This window comes from Phyllobates terribilis, unplaced genomic scaffold, assembly GCF_046119375.1.
Source record: "Phyllobates terribilis strain yellow unplaced genomic scaffold, ASM4611937v1 Scaffold_146__1_contigs__length_4606013, whole genome shotgun sequence".
In the NCBI taxonomy this organism is placed as follows: domain Eukaryota; kingdom Metazoa; phylum Chordata; class Amphibia; order Anura; family Dendrobatidae; genus Phyllobates; species Phyllobates terribilis.
The window spans coordinates 2,490,591-2,513,613 of NW_027362906.1; the positions used below are offsets into that span (position 1 = coordinate 2,490,591).

The 23,023-nt window shown below is 44.9% G+C and overlaps 1 long non-coding RNA gene across 1 annotated transcript in view; it reads right to left on the bottom strand.

Moving 5' to 3' along the window:
• Nucleotides 1-4,637: 4,637 nt before the first annotated feature.
• The window catches only part of LOC141206909 (uncharacterized), a 64,306-nt gene continuing 45,920 nt past the window's right edge, over nucleotides 4,638-23,023 (bottom strand). The window contains exons 2-3 of the long non-coding RNA XR_012277425.1: nucleotides 7,381-7,533; nucleotides 4,638-4,716 (exon numbers count right to left, since the gene is read on the bottom strand). This is a non-coding gene — a long non-coding RNA (uncharacterized lncRNA). The remainder of the gene's footprint in view (nucleotides 4,717-7,380; nucleotides 7,534-23,023) is intronic.

The following is a 23,023-nucleotide window of genomic DNA, read 5'->3' on the forward strand; positions in this document are numbered from 1 at the left end:
ATCCCTATGCCTAAAGCTGTTGATCCAGAAGAAGGCAAAAACCACAGGACACATTCAGCCAATTTGTGTCACAGGGGAAAAATTCCTTCTTGACCCAGAGAAAAGGCGATCAGTCCTACAACCCTGGATCAAACCTAATAATGTTACTAGTTATGTAATTACTATTACTGTCCTAAATGTACTACTACAGTTGTTTATAATATAATTTTTTTTTTATAGATTTTGTCTTATGTCCTGCTTTCTTATTAAAGTACTACTCTAACTTTTCTATAACTATTTAATATTACAGTATTGATTGAACTAAGTCTATAATTATTTTTATTTACTCTGTTCTTTCTATAGATATAACTAGTTTATATTATTATTATCCTGCTATCTTATTACGGTATTATTCTTTTTTCCTATTGCTACTAATACTACCCTATACCTAGAGTGTTGATCCAAAAGAAGGCAAAAACCTCAGGACACCTTCAGCCAATTTGTGTCACAGCGGAAAAATTCCTTCTTGACCCCGAGAAAAGGCGATCAGTCCTAGAACCCTGGATCACACTGCTATTCTACCTACTACTATTACTTTATTACTTTTCCCCTCCCCCATGACAGCACACTTTGAAACTACGGGTGCTGTCATGGGCTCAGGAAAAACCGGCTACCGGTAAGTAACCTTGGTGTTTTCCTGAGCCCATGACAGCACCCGTAGTTTCAAGGTGTGCTGTCATGGGCTCAGGAAAAACCGGCTACCGGTAAGTAACCTTGGTGTTTCTTACTATTATCACTAGTATTATTACTCAAATGACACTAAAAATGATATACTACCACTAGATTACTACTATCCTGCGATTATTACTTTGGTGGATTTCTACTTACCAGACGGTATTGCCGTATGATGTTATCGACAGAGAGGTCCCAGCAGGATTGTCCACATAGTGTTCCTCTTTCCTCTCAAATACCGGTTGATGTAATGGCGGAAGTTGCTCTTGTTATGCTTCTTCCTTTTTGTTGTAGGACTGATTGTTGTCCTCTTCTGTCCTCTTCTGTCCTCTTCTGTCCTCTTCTGTCCTCTTCTGTCCTCTTCTGTCCTCTTCTGTCCTCTTCTGTCCTCTTCTGTCCTCTTCTGTCCTCTTCTGTCCTCTTCTGTCCTCTTCTGTCCTCTTCTGTCCTCTTCTGTCCTCTTCTGTCCTCTTCTGTCCTCTTCTGTCCTCTTCTGTCCTCTTCTGTCCTCTTCTGTCCTCTTCTGTCCTCTTCTGTCCTCTTCTGTCCTCTTCTGTCCTCTTCTGTCCTCTTCTGTCCTCTTCTGTCCTCTTCTGTCCTCTTCTGTCCTCTTCTGTCCTCTTCTGTCCTCTTCTGTCCTCTTCTGTCCTCTTCTGTCCTCTTCTGTCCTCTTCTGTCCTCTTCTGTCCTCTTCTGTCCTCTTCTGTCCTCTTCTGTCCTCTTCTGTCCTCTTCTGTCCTCTTCTGTCCTCTTCTGTCCTCTTCTGTCCTCTTCTGTCCTCTTCTGTCCTCTTCTGTCCTCTTCTGTCCTCTTCTGTCCTCTTCTGTCCTCTTCTGTCCTCTTCTGTCCTCTTCTGTCCTCTTCTGTCCTCTTCTGTCCTCTTCTGTCCTCTTCTGTCCTCTTCTGTCCTCTTCTGTCCTCTTCTGTCCTCTTCTGTCCTCTTCTGTCCTCTTCTGTCCTCTTCTGTCCTCTTCTGTCCTCTTCTGTCCTCTTCTGTCCTCTTCTGTCCTCTTCTGTCCTCTTCTGTCCTCTTCTGTCCTCTTCTGTCCTCTTCTGTCCTCTTCTGTCCTCTTCTGTCCTCTTCTGTCCTCTTCTGTCCTCTTCTGTCCTCTTCTGTCCTCTTCTGTCCTCTTCTGTCCTCTTCTGTCCTCTTCTGTCCTCTTCTGTCCTCTTCTGTCCTCTTCTGTCCTCTTCTGTCCTCTTCTGTCCTCTTCTGTCCTCTTCTGTCCTCTTCTGTCCTCTTCTGTCCTCTTCTGTCCTCTTCTGTCCTCTTCTGTCCTCTTCTGTCCTCTTCTGTCCTCTTCTGTCCTCTTCTGTCCTCTTCTGTCCTCTTCTGTCCTCTTCTGTCCTCTTCTGTCCTCTTCTGTCCTCTTCTGTCCTCTTCTGTCCTCTTCTGTCCTCTTCTGTCCTCTTCTGTCCTCTTCTGTCCTCTTCTGTCCTCTTCTGTCCTCTTCTGTCCTCTTCTGTCCTCTTCTGTCCTCTTCTGTCCTCTTCTGTCCTCTTCTGTCCTCTTCTGTCCTCTTCTGTCCTCTTCTGTCCTCTTCTGTCCTCTTCTGTCCTCTTCTGTCCTCTTCTGTCCTCTTCTGTCCTCTTCTCAGGAAACGCAACCAGATATTAACAGCAATCCTCAACTGACAGAGCGCCACTACTGACCTCATCCCGCTAAGTAAAAGTGTTTTTCCTGTTTTACACAGAATGCAGACTACCGTGCAGCAACCTATACTCCTGAGGGGCCGCAGGAAACTGGAGTGAATAATGTCCTCCTCTTCCTTTGGATTACGCTTATGCCGTGTTCTCACTGGTGCTATTGGCTTCCATTGGAGATTTAAGCTTTTTGGTATTTTTGATGCTGTATAGTTAGTCACAAAGTTACCTGAGACGTAATAAATAGCATTAAAGCTGCAGTCATTTTTTTTATGTACACTGCTCAAAAAATAAAGGGAACACTTAAACAACAGCATATAACGCCAAGTAAATCAAACTTCTGTGAAATCAAACTGTCCACTTAGGAACCAACACTGATTGACAATCAATTTCACATGCTGTTGTACAAATGGAATAGACAATAGATGGAAATTATTGGCAATTATCAAGACACCCTCAATAAAGGAGTAGTTCTGCAGGTGGGGACCACAGACCACATCTCAGTACCAGTGCTTTCTGGCTGATGTTTTGGTCACTTTTCAATGTTGGTTGTGCTTTCACACTCGTGGTAGCATGGGACGGACTCTACAACCCACAGAAGATGCTCAGGTAGTGCAGCTCATCCAGGATGGCTCATCAGTGAGAGCTGCGGCAACGAGGTTTGCTGTGTCTCAGCGTAGTGTCCAGAGGCTGGAGACGCTACCAGGAGACAGGCCAGTACACCAGGAGACATGGAGGGGGCCGTAGGAGGGCAACAACCAGCAGCAGGACCGCTACCTCCGCCTTTGTGCAAGGAGGAACAGGAGGAGCACTGCCAGAGCCCTGCAAAATGACCTCCTGCAGGCCACAAATGATCCTCCTTAAGACTGTCAGAAGGAGCTCACTGATAGATTCTCAGTTAGCTAATTTTGCAGCCAGGAATAGACAGTGCAGCACAGATGCTACAGAAGGCAACATTTTCAATGAAACTCAATTACAGAAATCAATTTTAGCCCCAAATACTTGCATTAAAGTAAAAAAAACAAATGACCCCAAATCTGGACAACCGCTTTAACTCCTTACCAACATCTGCCATACATGTATGGTATAAGTCAGTAGCGGGTGTATGGAGCAGAGTCAGCTCGCCCCGTACATGGCAGATAATGGCTGTGACAAACAACCAGGACCTGCCTCTAAGAGCTGCGAGTGGAGCGAAGATCTGCCCACCGCTGTTAACCTGTTCAGTGCTGCTGTCAATCTCTAACAGCAGCATTAACAGCGCGCCGACATTGGGACGCATCGTTGCATGCGCCCACCGGCGCTCCTGTGACGCGATCACAGGGCGCCGATGGACTGCTATGACATCCGGGGGTCTGCTGAAGCCTCCGTGCCTGTCATCATAAAGCTTCATTTGGGCTGTAAAGAAGACCGTGATTTTGCTATATGGAGCATTACTGTGGTATCGCTGTATATAGCACAAGCAATCAGATAATGTATACAAATGCAGTGAAAATATATAAAAAAAAAAAAAAAGTTTAAAATATTAAAACCCCACACGTTCAACTCACCTCCCACTAAAAATAAAGATAATAAAAATATACACATTTGTGGTATGGTCTCTTTCAGAGAAATACAATCTATCCAAATATAAAAAACAAATGATCAGTGAACACAGAAAAAAATTCAAAAAGCCAAAATTGCATTTTTTTAGTTCGCCACAATACTACAGAAAATCCTGTAAGAAGCGATGACCATGTCATATGTGTCCCAAAATGTTATCAATAAAGTCCTCTTGCCCTTCAAAAAATAAGCCCCCACACAGCTCCATCAACCCGAAAAACGAAAATGTTACGGGTCTCAGAAAAAATGGTGACACCATAAAAAAAAGTTTTTTTCTTTTGCCAAAACTATTGGAGAAGTTTGGTCTTGCTGTGATCACACTGAGGAGTAGGATCCTATCACCAGGTCATTTTTACCACACTATGTACGCCGTTAAAACCCTTCCCAGAAAAACAGTGTCAGGCTTTTTTTTTCCTCGCACTTTTACTGCACTTGGACTTTTTTCCCGTTTTCTAGTACTATGTGGTAAATGAATGGTGGGATTTATAAGTACCGCTCATCCTGCAAAATAACAAGACCTCACACTATGTGGACAGACAAGAAAAAGTTATAGCCCTTGGAAAAAGCCAAGGAAAAAACAGAAAAAAAACATCAATTGGTTCTGTTGGGAAGGGGTAAAGCTGAAGAAACGCATGTAACAGCAGAATATGGAGGAAGGTGAGATATCACCGGCTGGTGGATACTACCTGCTCCATCGCTGGCAGAGTAACCCATCCCCATGGAGGCCGCTGAGATCTTCTCTTGTAGAAACGGATCCAAAATCTATAAAACATGGGGAACAGTCAGCAGAGGGTTTGGTGATTGGCTCATATTGGCGATATACCCAGGGGCATTACTGGGCACAGGGAAGATTGGGAATGAATAGGATTGGCTGTTAGATATGTGATCTCTTCAATTAAAGGGGATGTCTAGTTGGAACAAGTTCTCACTGATCTCTGGATAGGTGATGACTCTTAGATCGGTGGGTTTGGCCGCTATGACCCAATCAGCAGAACAGCACTTATAGATAGAAGTGAGCGAAGTGCAAATGTTCAACCGCCAGTCCGTTCATTCTCTATGGGGGGCGCTGTACTCCGCTTTCTCCTGCATGGAGAATGAATGGAGCGGTGGTCCGGGGAGGGTCTAGCAGGGATTAGTTGGGTTCCCAGCAGATCTAGAAGTTGTCACTTATCATGTGTTGGGGAATAATGACTTCTCCTCTGATAAATGTGCTGATTCCTGTCAGTTGTGGTCGCTGAGTGCGTGTGATGGGATGTGGCTCCGTCCGTTATATTATATCACGTCTTATACCTATAATCTCGCTGATCGCAGGTGTCTGTCTTCACACTCAGATGAGATGGAACAAACTGACCATATAGAACTTTTTTTTTTTTTCTTCAAATTCAAACCGAGCAATCCTATTGGCTGAGTATGAATGCAGTTACCATGGTGACAGAAGTAGCTGCAGATTTAAAGGGACAAGATACTAATATTGTACTAAAGTGTATTTTATTATATAGTTCACATAACTGACTGGGTACACCTTGGTGCTGGTGGGATGGCTTTTTTTTTTTTTAATCAAAAACCATGTTTACTAAGTACCCTATATTATATATATTTCCTATTGCTTTTTACTTACTTATAGCAGGGTATATGTTCATATTGTTTCTATCCTAAGTTTGTCTATTTTCTAATAGATGGGTAAACTTCTTCCTCGCCTTTGAAGCACAGCTTTCAATTATTCCTATTGTAAACGAGGTAAAAAGCTTCGAGCCGAGCACGATCAGACTCCTTCAGTCCCGCAGCAGGTAAATCTGTGAACATCGCCGGCACTCCTGCTGTTCCTAGTACCGATCCCTCTGAGCGGCTGTGCAGTAATGAAGGCTGGATTCACCCCAAACTTGCTCGTCTTTTTTTTCGATTTCCAGTTCTGGTAATTAGTGATACACATGTGTATATCCAGTGGTCAACTCAAAACCTGTGTATGGAAAATTAATTGTTTGCTGTATGCATCTCATTTGTAGGATGCACACTATTCATTTCAATATGGAGCGGAGTAGGAGGAGACTTTCATTGCTGTCGCCCTTTACTTCCTCCCTGCTGATAGGAAATGCCATGCTGTTTGCTTGTGTCCTGTGATTACAGCAGCCTGCAACAGTTTTCAGTGTGCACTCCCCGGCTCAGGCATCAAGCAGTAAATGATAACATTAAAACGCTGCTACCCCTTTGTTAGTCACTTTTTTATCTTCTTCCCCTTCTACGAATGCTATAGTCCGTTATTCTAGAACTGCTCTGAAAATGGTTCTCTCTGGAGTGTTGGGATTTGGGTTTAGGGTGGGTTATGGGAATTGAAGTTCAGATACTTTGTTCATATTTTTACTATGGAATTACTATGTCATGTATGTTATTATTGGAGTTTTTCAATAAAAATGATTTGATTAAAATAAATATGAAATTAAAATTCCTCTGTTCTTGATAAAGCATAGGATTTTTACTAAGAGGTAAATTGCACGTTCCTTGTTTTCCGGGCACTTACTTTACATTTTTGCTAGTTTTGTACGATTACACAATCCCTTTTATAGGCCAGAGCCAGTTGTACATCTCTCCCTAAACTCTTGTTCACACTATATTTTATGCCAGTTTTCTTATATGGTTTCTAGATGTTGTCCAGCTTTGATAAATAATTAGTATTTATACTTTTGCTTTTAGATAGACTTGAAGAATGCAGATCCGGAAAGGGTGGAGAAACAAATTGAGAAGATGTTTGACGTTCCCGCTAGTGACTGTATCCGGGTACGATGCGCTCCAGATCAAAATCATTCCTGTAGGCAAATTTAACTCCGCTGTCTGTACCTTGTCTTTTTATTTTTTTCTACAAAATGTGGCTGGAAAAGGGGCAATGTAGCGAGGAATTTACATCAATTTTTGGTGTTAAAAAAAAAAAAAAAAAACCTTTTGTGACGCATCATTTTTGCGCAAAAATGTGCAGCTTCCGATTTTACAACACTCTTGCAACTTTTAGAAATTGGGCTTGGTAAGCTACACAGGTCTAAGAACGACGGGTGACGTTAAAAGTGGATAAAGATACACGGTGGCTCAGGGGTTAGCATTGTTGTTTTGCAGCACTGGGATCCTGGGTTCAAATCCCACCAAGGACGACATCTGCAAGAAGTTTGTATGTTCTCCCTGTGTTTGCGTGGGTTTCCTCCGGGTTCTCCGGTTTTCTCCCACACTCCAAAGACATACTGATAGGGAATGTAGATTGTGAGCCCCGATGGGGGCAGTGATGATAATGTCTGTAAAGTGCTGTGAAATTAATGACGCTATATAAGTGAGTAAAATAAATAAAGATAGATGGAAGTGCTACATAAACATTTATCAAACATCGTGCAACACTTTGATACATTTGGCACAAATAATGGTAACACAACCACAAGCAAAACTGACCTGAGAAAGTCCCTTTATGATACATTTTTCAGAAAGAATTTGAAAGATTTAAAGCGTTAGAAATGAAGAAGATTATCCAATATCCCAGAAAAAGGAAAAGTCTCCAGATGTCTTTATGCCGGATGCCGGTCTGTGTCCATACCTAAAGAAGAGCTGCCAAAAGAATGGGAAAGGAATCCTTTAGTAAACATAAATATCCATTGGGGTTTTAGGTGTTAAAAAAATGATCATATGAAAGATTTTGTGATCTGTGGTTACATGATTGTAATAACAACATTAAAGCCCCATTCAGATGTACAGGTTTTATCCATGAGAAACTGAGCAGAATGATATATAGGTTTGTGGGAGAAGATTCAGTATAAATTGTAATTTATTCATTAGATTTGAGAGTCTTCAGTGGTTGATACCTTTAATGGCTAACTGAAAAGATGGTAACAAATTGCAAGCTTTCCAGACTACTCCGGCTTCTTCATCAGGCAGACCTGAGACCTGAGTAGTCTGGAAAGCCTGCAATTTGTTACCTTTTAATGGCTAATGGAAAAGATGGTATCAACCACTGAGGACTCTCAAATCTAAATACTCTTCTATCTACTGGCTAATACGGTACAAAGATAGATATTTTTCCTGTATCAATTTATTCAGTGGAATCCTGCTGTTTGTACAGATGAGTCCAGTGGGCGGTCCTACTAATGATTGACAGCTATCTTTGCCTGCATGGTCATACAGGGAACTGTCAATCACTTAGTAGGACCGCCCACTGGACTAATGTACATACGGTAGGACTTTCACTGCATAAAATGCCAGTTTTGCTGACTCTCTTCCCACAGATATGTCTATCAGTCTGATCAACTTCTCTGCTCTACAACACCCCCCTACAGATCTTATACCATTTCAACATGACAGGTTCCTTTAATCACCTGCAGATGACATAAGTAGCCATGTTCTGTGTGGCTTACGGAGGGGCTTGATTGCTTGTCAGCTTCAAACAGGTTTCATTTCTTCTGATTCGTTGTAGCCGAGTTCTAAACTGTATTAAGAAATTCATTTCTCTGTTTATTTCTATTAGATGTCGGGGAAGCTTGGAACAAATGTGGAAAGTGTTCTTCAAGAAGTTGTCAGGAGGCTTCCACCGTGAGTACGGACTAATGCGGCTCTATCCATCTTCTCTTTATTAAAGGGAACCTGTCACCTTGGAAAATGCTATGTACCTGCAGGTATAGGGTTAATCTGCAGATAAATATTGTTACAATGCTGCCCGGCCGCCTTATTGATAGTCTAGGTACCGGGAGAAAATTAACTTCTTTCCTCCCTGCAGCCGCCGGCCTTCACTCATCGTTGTGCACGGAGCGGCTACAGTCTTGGATCACAGCACCGCTCGCTATATCAGGGGCGACGGCTGTAAACCCGGCCCGGATTTTGATTGACAGCTTGCTCTGCACAGATGCGCTGCAGAACCACTTAGAATCTGAGTGAAGGAGTAGTATGTTCACAGATAGAGAATATGGCTCATCCACGTGCAGATCTGCTCCACGTCCGATTACATATTTGTGGGAGAAACCCTAGTGGCAGCCTCATATTTCTGACATGGATCCTCTAGTGCTATTTGTGAAACTGCGGCTCCCAGCATAACTTGATGAGAGACCGTCAGTCTGCTGGGACCTGTAGTTTCACTACAGCAGGAGTGTCACAAGCTGCGGACCTCCGCTCACTCCAGCACTGGTCGGCATTTTCAGCACGTGAACGTACGCTATGCTTTCTGGAGACACAAGGGTGTAGATAATTTTATCAAACCCTTGACTGTATGTTTGCTGAACCCTAAGTGGATTATATTGTTCCCACAGTTTCAGTTTTGGGGAATTTAAAGGGTTCTGGCCACTGATTTTCCTTAAAGGGGATCAGTATCCCTGTATGTCTTTGTATATACTTGATAAAGACCTATAACAGGTCGAAACGTTATGTGATGGCGGAATAAACTTTGTCTTTTGGAATTCATCACTCTGGACTGAACGCGGTTTACTTACCTTTATCCCCTTTAACAGGATGTCTTATTCTTGTGTTTTAGTCCCAAGATTGAAAAGGGCAGCCCTCTTAAAGCCCTGCTGTTTGACTCCACGTTTGATCACTACAGAGGCGTCGTAGCAGCATCGCCCTGTGTGGAGGTGACGTGTGTAAAGGCAATAAAATCGTGTCTGCCCACTCTGGCAAGTGCTATGAAGTCAATGAGGTTGGCATACTGACCCCAGAGGAAGTGCCAGCCGAAAAACTAAGTTTTTTTTTAATAATTTTATTAGCCTTTCCCTCTGTCTTCACCAATCAGCCCTCTGTATTGATGATCAGATCAAAGATCTAGACAGGGATTGTCTCACGCTGCATCTCCTTCCTGATTGTATCACTGAGAAGACAGAAGCTGCCCCATCCCATTCTCCAAGAAATGCAGAACCCAATGCATCTGCTGTCCGTGATCCGCTTATTGTCAGAGGACATCATTAGGGACTGCATTTTCTCATTGCTTAAGAAATTGTTGGGGGATCCAGCTAATTGCTGAATAATAAAAGTGCAGCATCGCTCCATTTAAAGCAGTGTTTCCCAAACTCCAGTCCTCATGGCCCCCAACAGGTCAGGTTTTCAGGATTTCCTCAGTATTACACATGTGATGAAAGTATCATCAAGGAATCATGAATTCTCTCACCTGTGCAATACTGTGGAAATCCTGAAGACATGACCTGTGGGGGGCCGTGAGGACTGGAGTTTAGGAAACACTGATTTTAAAGGGACTGTCAGCACAGAATGACTGTTGAAACCAAGTACAAGCGCTCCGTGGATCACGGCGTGGGCCAATCCTTTATATACTCCTTCCCACCTGCTTGTTTCACCTCTGTCTCCTTCCTTCTCTGGTTCTATGAAGCCAGAGCTGTCAATCAAAGAAGAGGAGGGTGTGGATAGAGGGCAAACAAGCAGGTGGGAAGGTGTATATAAATGATTGGCCCCGTCATGAAGCACCGAGAGTTGGGACTTAGTTTAAACAGTCATTCTGTGCTGACAGTCCCTTTAGGTGAACGAGATCCAGATGCAGCTCATTTCACCGCGTAAGGCTGTGTGCCCACTATGCGTTTTTTAAGCGTTTCCGCAGCGGCAATTCCGCCGCAGGAACGCTTAAATGCTTGGTAGAAGGTCTGCAATGTTCCTCAATGATAATCCGCATGTGCTGTGCACATGCTGCGGAGATTTCCGCTGCGGATTATCATTGCGGAAAAATCCGCAGCACTACCAATTATTTTGCGTAAGCGCGGCGTTTTTGCCGCCATTGACTTGCATTGAATCGCTTAATATCCGCATGACTACATGTACACATGCGGATATTAAGCGATTCTATGTGCGGATGGTACCCGGGTCTGGAGAAGAGGAGACTCTCCTCCAGCCCCGGGTACCATAGTACCTGTTAAAAAACAAAGAATTTAAAATAAAAAATAAACCTTATACTCACCTTCTGATGGCCCCCGGTCTCCTTAGTGATGCGTTCTGGCTCCCCGGCGGCTCGCGATGGTCTAAAAGGACCTTTCATGACGTCATTTAGTCATGTGACGGGTCGCATCGGATAAGGAGACCGGGGGGCATTGGAAGGTGAGTATAATGTTTTTTTACATTTTTTTACCATTTTTATTCTTTTTTTTAACTAACTTGGTCACACTATATAAAATCCATGCCGGTTGCATGGATTTATATAGTGTGACCAAGTTGTCAAGCACTTTTCCATGTGATGCTAAAATCGCTTGGAAAGCGCTTGACAACCCGCATGCGAAATCGCATGTGCAAAACGCGTGACAAACGCTTGTCCCTGGCTGAAAAAAACGCATGTGAAATCCGCATGCCAGGGAGATACAGAAACGTTCAGGAAAAAACGGAGCATTTCTGCATCGTAGGCACATAGCCTTAGAGTGCCGCTGTGCAGGCAAAGACTGCATCCCCCTCTTTCTGAGAATCAGTGGGGCTTGAAGGGGTACGGCCCCCCATCAGTTATAAAGCCATGTCATATCATCAATCATATGAGTGTTATGAGGCAATGGCGTTGTCTTGACAGCCAAGGATCCTACTGAAGGCCTCCATGTCTTCCATGATTGTACAACTATGAAGCCCGTCCCATAACTGGGATTAATAGGAGATTGGTCATTTTACTCTACACTGTAGCGGTAAAGCGATTGGATGTTTTCGGTGACCTGAGCCTGCAAAGTTAAATTCTCCCGTTACATCATTTTTGGCTTCACCACATCTGTTCGTGTTAAAACTAAAAAAAATATCTTATAGAAATCCTATCGAGTGGATGATGGAATGAAAAAGAAAAAAAAAGATGAAGCGGCAGAATCTCTGGAGTTTATTTTGTTCACTTTGCCTCACCAAGAAAAGTAATAAAAAGATCAGAAAATATTTATAAAAACTACAGCTCTAACTGCAAAAAAAGCCCAGATACAACGAATCTACTGGAAAAAAAGCCCAGATACAACGAATCTACTGGGAAAAAAGCCCAGATACAACGAATCTACTGGAAAAAAAGCCCAGATACAACGAATCTACTGGAAAAAAGCCCAGATACAACGAATCTACTGGGAAAAAAGCCCAGATACAACGAATCTACTGGGAAAAAAGCCCAGATACAACGAATCTACTGGAAGAAAAGCCCAGATACAACGAATCTACTGGAAGAAAAGCCCAGATACAACGAATCTACTGGAAAAAAAGCCCAGATACAACGAATCTACTGGGAAAAAAGCCCAGATACAACGAATCTACTGGAAAAAAAGCCCAGATACAACGAATCTACTGGGAAAAAAGCCCAGATACAACGAATCTACTGGGAAAAAAAGCCCAGATACAACGAATCTACTGGAAAAAAAGCCCAGATACAACGAATCTACTGGAAAAAAAGCCCAGATACAACGAATCTACTGGGAAAAAAGCCCAGATACAACGAATCTACTGGGAAAAAAGCCCAGATACAACGAATCTACTGGGAAAAAAGCCCAGATACAACGAATCTACTGGGAAAAAAGCCCAGATACAACGAATCTACTGGGAAAAAAGCCCAGATACAACGAATCTACTGGGAAAAAAGCCCAGATACAACGAATCTACTGGGAAAAAAGCCCAGATACAACGAATCTACTGGGAAAAAAGCCCAGATACAACGAATCTACTGGGAAAAAAGCCCAGATACAACGAATCTACTGGAAAAAAAAGCCCAGATACAACGAATCTACTGGAAAAAAAAGCCCAGATACAACGAATCTACTGGGAAAAAAGCCCAGATACAACGAATCTACTGGGAAAAAAGCCCAGATACAACGAATCTACTGGGAAAAAAGCCCAGATACAACGAATCTACTGGAAAAAAAAGCCCAGATACAACGAATCTACTGGGAAAAAAGCCCAGATACAACGAATCTACTGGGAAAAAAGTTTTATAGCTTTTAGAAGGCAAGGATAAAAAACAATTGTAAAAGTGAAGATTATCCCACATGCACTTTGTCACCCAAGGATCTGCATAAACTGCAGCCGGCCCATCTCAGCACCACTTCTTTTGTTTGTGCTTTTTCCTTATTGCTTTCTGTGTCTTTTTAAAAGGGTTTTTCCATCATTTTTTTAAAGTAATTTTTTCCGATATCCAAAGCATTTAAAATTGTGTGCGACCCTGTGCAGGATATAATAGAGCGACATTTTATCACACTAGGAATATTCTTATAGTGCCACTAGATGGCGCTCTAATCCTGCATGCAGTAGTGATGCTCCTCGGTGCTGCTTTCTATGAATATACATGGATGTTTGGTGCCCAGGAGAGTGCAGAGCTGAAAGGGGAATCTGTTATTAAAGCAAATAAAATGCCAATATTGTGTTATGGAAAGTTCTGCAAATTAAAATACAATTTTGTGTTTTTATTGCCATTCAATACAAATCTCTTGTGGCCGCATGATGGTTCTCAGCTGGTTACAGTGCGATTAGCAGAGCTCTCTGATGTGGTATTTAGGCTCTGGGAAGTTATAACATATATGTTGATAGATCCAAAATAGTTTTACATCCAAAATTCAGTGCTGACTAATCTCACAGCATTTCTGACTTAAATGAATGTAACTAGATGAAATACTATTTTTGCTGCATGCAGCCACCACCAGGGGGAGCTGTTGACATGTGATTATGTACAGCTAGTATTGGACCCAACCGCAGCAGTAGAAGTCTGTCTCCAGTGAGCGCCCTCTAGTGCCAGCTGTATGTAGCTGTAGTGAACTCATGCAGTGCTGGGTCTCAGAGCCGTTGCTACCTTCTTTTATGGCTGATTTGTACCTGATATTCAATGTAGAATTTGATGAATCTGCACTAATTGTGAATATATATTACTCTCATTGTTTCTAAGATATGCTGGGCAAGTAGGTTATCTAATCGCTGGGATGAAGGACGCACAGGAAGCACAAATAGGAGACACTCTGCATTTACTGAAGCAGCCAGTGGCTCTGCCCGGCTTTAAGCCTGCGAAACCCATGGTGTTTGCAGGTGAGTTGAACCCTAATACAAATTAAATGGTCCCTGTACTTGATCTCATTCAATAGATAATGTGCAAAATCCCTTTATAAAGTTCAATTAAGTTGGAGTTACTTTTCAGGGGTTAGATAGCCTAAAAGTGTCGGCCGGTAGGGTCTCCCTTCTGTCTAAGTGTAATTTGTCTCTAGCAGCAGAAACCCCCCTATATGGATTGCCGGAAGTGGGGCTTGGCCTTCGACTCTCTGCTCCTGCCTGTCAAACTGTATATGCAGGCTTAACAGAGATTCAGTCTTTCAGTTACTTGTAGGCATCTCATTAAGCAATGTCGGAAGCAATACGTGATGAGTAATGAGAGAAAGGATGTCCCAGGACCTATAGTGCTGACAGAATGCTGTCAGAGGAATCGTCCACTCCAAAAGAGTGGATGGCAAGTTACAGAGCATGTGTATTGGTACTGTTCCAGGACATACTGTTTTATCTACAGTCCATTTAGAATCAAAACTCTGTTCTACATAATATTGTACATGGAACAGAGTATTATGCCAATGTAACTGCAACACGCATCGAAGTCAAAATCTCTGCAGAATTACACCTATAGCCCCCTCAGACTATGCAAAACACCAATTGAGCTCAAGTGCTCAAAAACTGTAACGGGGTCGGAAAGCTATTGTACAGTATACAGTATATATTTTATTAGCGTAATATTAAAACCTGTATTACAAGAGCACTTAGTTCAAGATTCAGCCTCCAGATGGCGTGACATCAGAGATTAGACCCATCTGCAAGAGCGTCCTCAGCAATGAATATATAGTCAATCACAGGGACTAGACGTGTAATGTATCAGTACAACAGTATAACGAGTGTTGTGTAGAGATGAGCGAACCCGAACTGTAAAGTTTGGGGTTCATACCGGACACCTAGTGTCCAATGCTGAACTCCGAACACTGACAAGTCCGTTTTAAGAGTGAGAGACCTCCTAGCCCTTACTACGACCATTTTACAGCATCAAAGTTTGTGTCTCTATTGACTTCTATGGGGTTTGGATTCAAGTTCTGGTACCCGAACCGAACTTTGGACTAAAGTTTGGTCGAAACCGAACATCCACGGGGTTCGCTCATCCCTAGTGTAGTGTAAATTCTACATATTTTGCGCCTGAGTACCAGTAATGAGGAGATCCTTACCCATTATGTACCTGCCACTCTCCTAAACACGCGTTTCACTTTTTTAGCTTCTTCAGAGGGACACAGAGTATACCAAACACTGCCCCCCGGGCACCAGATGTACCCCACTGTATCAATTCCTTTAAGGCTAAAGTTACAGCTATAGAATAGATTGACCTTGACAATTCAAGTGCTTTCTTGTGGGAAGTATGTGCACCTCCCGATCATTTCAGTGGAGAGCGACCATTCCCAGCCACCTCTATTGAGAATCCATGACCGACACAGGCGCTGTACCCTCGCCTGTCACACTTTAGTAATCCTACTAATTCCTTGTAACAGCCAGGAACGCCTCCATGATTGGATTAGGAACGGTGATCACAGAGTAGATAAATGCCAGAGAACCTTTATTCTGCAGCCGCATCTTTCATCCTATTAGACTCGGCCTATTTTACCGAAGCCGAGATAATTGAGGAGAGATGTAAGGAAGGAACCTCACGATCCTCCAGGACTAGTCAGCTCAGAGCCGTGACGTGTGGACAAGGTTTTTCTACATTGTGGGGTTGGTAATGACACGCCACCGTGACACATAATGCATGGACTGTCTCCTCTCATTTGTTCTTTGAAGCTTGTTTTCCTCGTGAGTGATGCTCGGCGCATGAGAAAAGCCCAAACAATTAACATCAAATGGGTTTTCTGCGATTTGTAAAATCCTGTGCCCCGCTGATCCCCCGCTGCGGCTCCCCACAGGTGGATTATAATGAGGGCAATCCGGGCTACCGCCCGGGGCCTCGGGTCTCTATGGCCGGATTGCCCTCATTATATGTGCAGCCCCGCGGCACATACCGGCAGACAGTGGCAGGGGGGGCCCCGGACCACTCCCCCAGCAGCGGTGCACAGCCGCTGCTTCTTCAGCCGGGCCAGCACTGCAGCAGTTAACTTCCCTGTGCTGGCCCGGCCGCGTCACTGCTAGGAGACACGGCCCTGTGCGCGGCCGTGTCTCCTAGCTGTGACGTCACGCAGTGCGCGCCCGGCCTGCACTGCTACTTACCACCGGAGAGGAGCAGGAGCCAGGAGGACTGGAGCCAAGCCGGGGGATGGTGAGTGTGTGTGTGTGTGTGTGTGTGTGTGTGTGTGTGTGTGTGAGTCTGTCTGTGTGTATGTGTATGTATGTATGTATGTGTGTGCAGGCAGATATCATTGTGTGATGTCGGTTTATATGTATTTTTGTGTTTCAAATGTGTTTATGCGTGTATGTATATGTCTGTATATGTTTGTGTGTGTGCGTGACTGCGTGCGGCCTCCTGCTGAGTATAGATGGTGCCGTGTGGCCTCCTGCTGTCTCTGGGGGGGGGCGCCGTGCTGCCTCATGCTGTGTATAGATGGCTCCGTGCGGCCTCCCGCTGTGTATAGATGGCACCGTGTGGCCTCCTGCTGTCTCTGGGAGGGGGCGCCGTGCGGCCTCCCGCTGTGTATAGATGGCTCCGTGCGGCCTCCTGCTGTGTATAGGTGGCGCCGTGCGGCCTCCCGCTGTGTATAGATGGCACCGTGCGGCCTCCCACTGTGTATAGATGGCACCGTGTGGCTTCCCGCTGTGTATAGATGGCACCGTGCGGCCTCCCGCTGTGTATAGATGGCTACGTGCGGCTTCCCGCTGTGTATAGATGGCTACGTGCGGCTCCTGCCGTGTATAGATGGCTCTGTGCTGCCTCACGCTGTGTATAGATGGCTCCGTGCTGCCTCACGCTGTGTATAGATGGCTCCGTGCTGCCTCACGCTGTGTATAGATGGCTCCGTGCGGCCTCCCGCTGTGTATAGATGGCACCGTGTGGCCTCCCGCTGTGTATAGATGGCACCGTGTGGCTCCCTGCTGTGTATAGATGGCACCGTGCGGCTCCCTGCTGTGTATAGATGGCACCGTACGGCCTCCTGCTGTGTATAGATGGCACCGTGCGGCCTCCTGCTGTGTATAGATGGCACCGTGCGGCCTCCTGCTGTGTATAGATGGCACCGTGCGGCCTCCTGCTGTGTATAGATGGCACCGTGCGGCCTCCTGCTGTGTATAGATGGCACCGTGCGGCCTCCTGCTGTGTATAGATGGCACCGTGCGGCTCCCTGCTGTGTATAGATAGCTACGTGCGGCCTCCCGCTGTGTATAGATGGCTACGTGCGGCCTCCCGCTGTGTATAGATGGCTACGTGCGGCCTCCCACTGTGTATAGATGGCACTGTGCGGCTCCCTGCTGTGTATAGATAGCTACGTGCGGCCTCCCGCTGTGTCTAGATGGCTACGTGTGGCCTCCCGCTGTGTATAGATGGCTACATGCAGCCTCCCGTTGTGTATAAATGGCTACGTGTGGCCTCCCGCTGTGTATAGATGGCTACGTGCGGCCTCCTGCTGTGTATAGATGGCTACGTGCGGCCTCCCGCTGTGTATAGATGGCTACGTGTGGCCTCCCGCTGTGTATAGATGGCTACGTGTGGCCTCCCGCTGTGTATAGATGGCTACGTGCGGCCTCCCGCTGTGTATAGATGGCGCAGTGCGGCCTCCTGCTGTGTATAGATGGTTACGTGTGCTTAATATTGAGTCATAAAATTACCTGCCAGGGACATGCGGATGTGAAGCGTTCTTCACATGCATTTCCGCATGCGGGTTGACAAGCGCTTTCCAAGCGATTTTAGCATCACTTGGAAAGTACTTGACAACTTGGTCACACTATATAAATCCATGCAACCGGCATGGATTTATATAGTGTGACCGTAAAAGAATGGTAAAAAATAAATATATAATTACCTTCTGATGGCCTGCCGACGTCAGCGGTCGCGTGACCCGTCACATGACTAAATGACGTCACGGCAGGTCCTTTTCAGACCATCGTGAGCTGCCGGCAAGCCAGGACGCATCGGATAAAGACACCGGGGGCCATCAGAAGGTAAGTATAATATTTTATATTTTATTTTATTCTTTTTTTACAGGTTCTATGGTACCCTGGTCCGGAGGAGAGTCTCCTTTTCTCCAAACCCGGGTACCATCCGCACATTGAAGCGCATGGAATCTGCATGTACAGATCCAGTGATGCGGATTCCATGTGTTCTAATGCAAGTCAATGGCGGCGAAAGCGCCACGCTTCCGCAAAATAATTGTTATTGCTGCGGATTTTTCCGCAATGATAATCCGCAGCGGAAATTTCCGCAGCATGTGCACAGCACATGCGGATTATCATTGGGGAACATGGCAGACCTTCTACCAAGCGTTTTTTAAGCGTTTCTGCAGAGGAATTGCCGCTGCGGAAAAGCTTAAAAAACGCGTAGTGGGCACACAGCATAAAAAAAATTATTATAATTAATATTGTGACAAATTAATTTCACGTGAACTATCACATGATCTATCACAGGGGATCATGTGACATGTCATACATACAGGTATGTGTGCATGTGTGTGTGTGGGGGGGGGGGGGGGGGCCGTGCCTTCTAAACTGCCCGGGGCACTTGCTACTCTTAATCCACCCCTGCGGCTCCCCCACACCCACCACCATGCGGCCATACAATAATATAGTATTCGGACTATAAGACGCACCCCCCACTTTCCTCCAAAATTTTGGAGGAAAAAAGTGCATCTTATAGTCTGAAAAATACTGTAATTATTAAGAATAGGAGATTTTTTTATTTTTTTTTTAAATGTAGGTACGATTCAATTATTCCCAAGATCTCACCCCATGGATGGATCCTTTGTATTTGCAATTGGTGGAGGAAGGGCATTGCTAACAATAGGAATTCCAGAGAATGGAGGACTTAACTACAACTCCCAGTATGTCCTTAGCAATGGTAAGGAGATACTGGGAGTTGTTACCAGTCATCATCAGACTGTGGACCGTATAGGAACCAATGTACTGATTAGATGCAAAAAAAGTAACTTACATTTTGGGATATATATTACATGATTTAGGTCCAATAATTTTGAGCAGATTAGTGCGAATCTGAGACCCTGATCACTCAGAAGATCTCTTAGAAGTGAAGAGGTGAGGAGACATGACTGTGACTTTCTGCTGCATTTGCTCTGCTCAGTGTACTCTCCTATCTACTGAGCTGCGCTCTTCTAGGAGGTCTTTTAAGCAAAGGAGCAAAGGATTGGGGTCCCCACAAATCTGCTCAGAATTAATGACCCTAAACCACATTAAAAACATCCCAAAAGTTGATTTACTCTTTAAGGTTAATTTACTTACACACACACACACACTGTATACGGCGTACGCAACACACACACACACACTGTATACTCCGTACGCACCACACACACACTGTATACGCCGTACGCACCACACACACACTGTATACGCCGTACGCACCACACATACACTGTATACGGCGTACGCACCACACATACACACTGTATACTCCGTACGCACCACACACACACACTGTATACGCCGTACGCACCACACATACACTGTATACTCCGTACGCACCACACATACACTGTATACGGCGTAAGCACCACACATACACACTGTATACTCCGTACGCACGACACACACACACTGTATACGCCGTACGCACCACACATACACTGTATACGCCGTACGCACCACACATACACTGTATACGCCGTACACACCACACATACACACTGTATACTCCATACGCAACACACACACACACTGAATACGGCTTACGCACCACATACACTGTATACGCCGTACGCACCACACACACACACACTGTATACTCCATACGCAACACACACACACACACTGTATACGCCGTACGCACCACACATACACTGTATACGCCGTACGCACCACACACACACACTGTATACTCCGTACGCAACACACACACACACTGTATACTCCATACGCAACACACATACACACTGAATACGGCTTACGCACCACATACACTGTATACGCCGTACGCACCACACACACACACACATACACTGTATACGCCGTACGCACCACACACACACACACACTGTATACTCCATACGCAACACACACACACACTGTATACGCCGTACGCACCACCACACACACACACACACACACTCTGTATGCGCCGTTAGCACCACACACACGGTATACGCCGTACGCAGCCTCTTGCGTGGTAACACCAGCGGAACACTGTCGCAAACACGCCGCCGCCGGGATCAGCCGAATGATTCACTGACTGCCGCCATCTTAGTACAGGAGGAGCGCATGCGCAGTTTTAATGTGACCGCCGCTATCTGCCTGCACAAAGATGGCGGCAGTCTGATTTACTGCGAGGGGAGACAGCTCAAACGAGAGAACACATGAGGGAAGAAGACAGCACAGGGGTGGAGAGAGAGAGCAGACAAGGGGGAGAGCACATGGGGTACACAGGTCAAAGAAGAGATCTCATGAGAGGAGAAGACAGCACATGGGGGAGAGAGAAAGTGCACAGGGGGAGAGAGACAGAGCACAGGGGGGAGACAGCTCAAACGGGACAGCACATGAGGGGAGAACACAGCACAGGAAGGAGAGAGACAGCAGACAAGGGGGAGAGCACATGGAGAAGATAGGTCAAAGAAGAGATCACATGAGAGGAGAAGACAGCAGATGGGGGAGAGAGAAAGTGCACAGGGGGAAAGAGACAGAGCACAGGGGGAGAGAGCTCAAACGGGACAGCACATGAGGGGAGAACACAGCACAGGAAGGAGAGAGACAGCAGACAAGGGGAAGAGCACATGGGGTAGACAGGTCAAAGAAGAGATCACAGACGGGAGAAGTCAGCACATGGGGGAAAGAGAGAGCGGATAGGTGGGTGAGCACATGGGGGGGAGAGATTCTCAGCACTGCAAAGCCTGCCCCCATCGTGACATTACTGCCCTCCCGATGCGATAGCATCGGGCCTCCATCTAGTATATACAGTACAGACCAAAAGTTTGGACATACCTTCTCATTTAAAGATTTTTCTGTATTTTCATGACTATGAAAATTGTACATTCACACTGAAGGCATCAAAACTATGAATTAACACATGTGGAATTATATACTTAACAAAAAAGTGTGAAACAACTGAAAATATGTCTTATATTCTAGGTTCTTCAAAGTAGCCACCTTTTTCTTTGATGACTGCTTTGCACACTCCTGGCATTCTCTTGATGAGCTTCAAGAGGTAGTCACCGGAAATGGTCTTCCAACAATCTTGAAGGAGTTCCCAGGGATGCTTAGCACTTGTTGGCCCTTTTGCCTTCACTCTGCGGTCCAGCTCACCCCAAACCATCTCGATTGGGTTCAGGTCTGGTGACTGTGGAGGCCAGGTCATCTGGCGTAGCACCCCATCACTCTCCTTCTTAGTCAAATAGCCCTTACACAGCCTGGAAGTGTGTTTGGGGTCATTGTCCTGTTGGAAAATAAATGATGGTCCAACTAAACGCAAACTGGATGGAATAGCATGCCGCTGCAAGATGCTGTGGTAGCCATGCTGGTTCAGTATACCTTCAATTTTGAATAAATCCCCAACAGTGTCACCAGCAAAGCACCCCCACACCATCACACCTCCTCCTCCATGCTTCACGGTGGGAACCAGGCATGTAGAGTCCATCCGTTCACCTTTTCTGCGTCGCAGAAAGACACGGTGGTTGGAACCAAAGATCTCAAATTTGGACTCATCAGACGAAAGCACAGATTTCCACTGGTCTAATGTCCATTCTTTGTGTTCTTTAGCCCAAACAAGTCTCTTCTGCTTGTTGCCTGTCCTTAGCAGTGGTTTTCTAGCAGCTATTTTACCATGAAGGCCTGCTGCACAAAGTCTCCTCTTAACAGTTGTTGTAGAGATGTGTCTGCTGCTAGAACTCTGTGTGGCATTGACCTGGTCTCTAATCTGATCTGCTGTTAACCTGCGATTTCTGAGGCTGGTGACTCAGATAAACTTATTCTCAGAAGCAGAGGTGACTCTTGGTCTTCCTTTCCTGGGGCGGTCCTCATGTCAGCCAGTTTCTTTGTAGCGCTTGATGGTCTTTGCAACTGCACTTGGGGACACTTTCAAAGTTTTCCCAATTTTTCAGACTGACTGACCTTCATTTCTTAAAGTAATGATGGCCACTCGTTTTTCTTTACTTAGCTGCTTTTTTCTTGCCATAATACAAATTCTAACAGTCTATTCAGTAGGACTATCAGCTGTGTATCCACCAGGCTTCTGCACAACACAACTGATGGTCCCAACTCCATTTATAAGGCAAGAAATCCCACTTATTAAACCTGACAGGGCACACCTGTGAAGTGAAAACCATTTCCGGTGACTACCTCTTGAAGCTCATCAAGAGAATGCCAAGAGTGTGCATAGCGGTCATCAAAGCAAAAGGTGGCTACTTTGAAGAACCTAGAATATAAGACATATTTTCAGTTGTTTCACACTTTTTTGTTAAGTATATAATTCCACATGTGTTAATTCATAGTTTTGATGCCTTCAGTGTGAATGTACAATTTTCATAGTCATGAAAATACAGAAAAATCTTTAAATGAGGTGTGTCCAAACTTTTGGTCTGTACTGTATATATATTACATATTCTACAAGCAGGGCTTGTGGATTGTCCATTATTATAATATACAACATATAAAGTGCAGTGCAGGAGGGGAAGGCGAAGGACATGACTAATTCCCCCCAAATATTAATGATAGTGTGTAAAATAATCACAGGCTGCAATTACCCACAATGTTTTTTAGTTTGTTTTTTTAAACAATTAAAATCAACTTTTTCTTGTGGTTGTAAAAGTGAAATAACAGTGAGAGCCATGATGACATCACAATGCACAGGACATCATAGACATGACAGTTGGAGTAGAATGTATGAAGTTCTGCACCAGAGCCATCTTGTGTCACTAGGATCTGACAGCTGGAAGGGGACGAGTCCAGGTAGGGAGCACATTACTTTTAAGCTTTGGTATACTTATAGCGTATCCACCGGATTTATCATGGATCTCCAGAAACACTCTGTAAT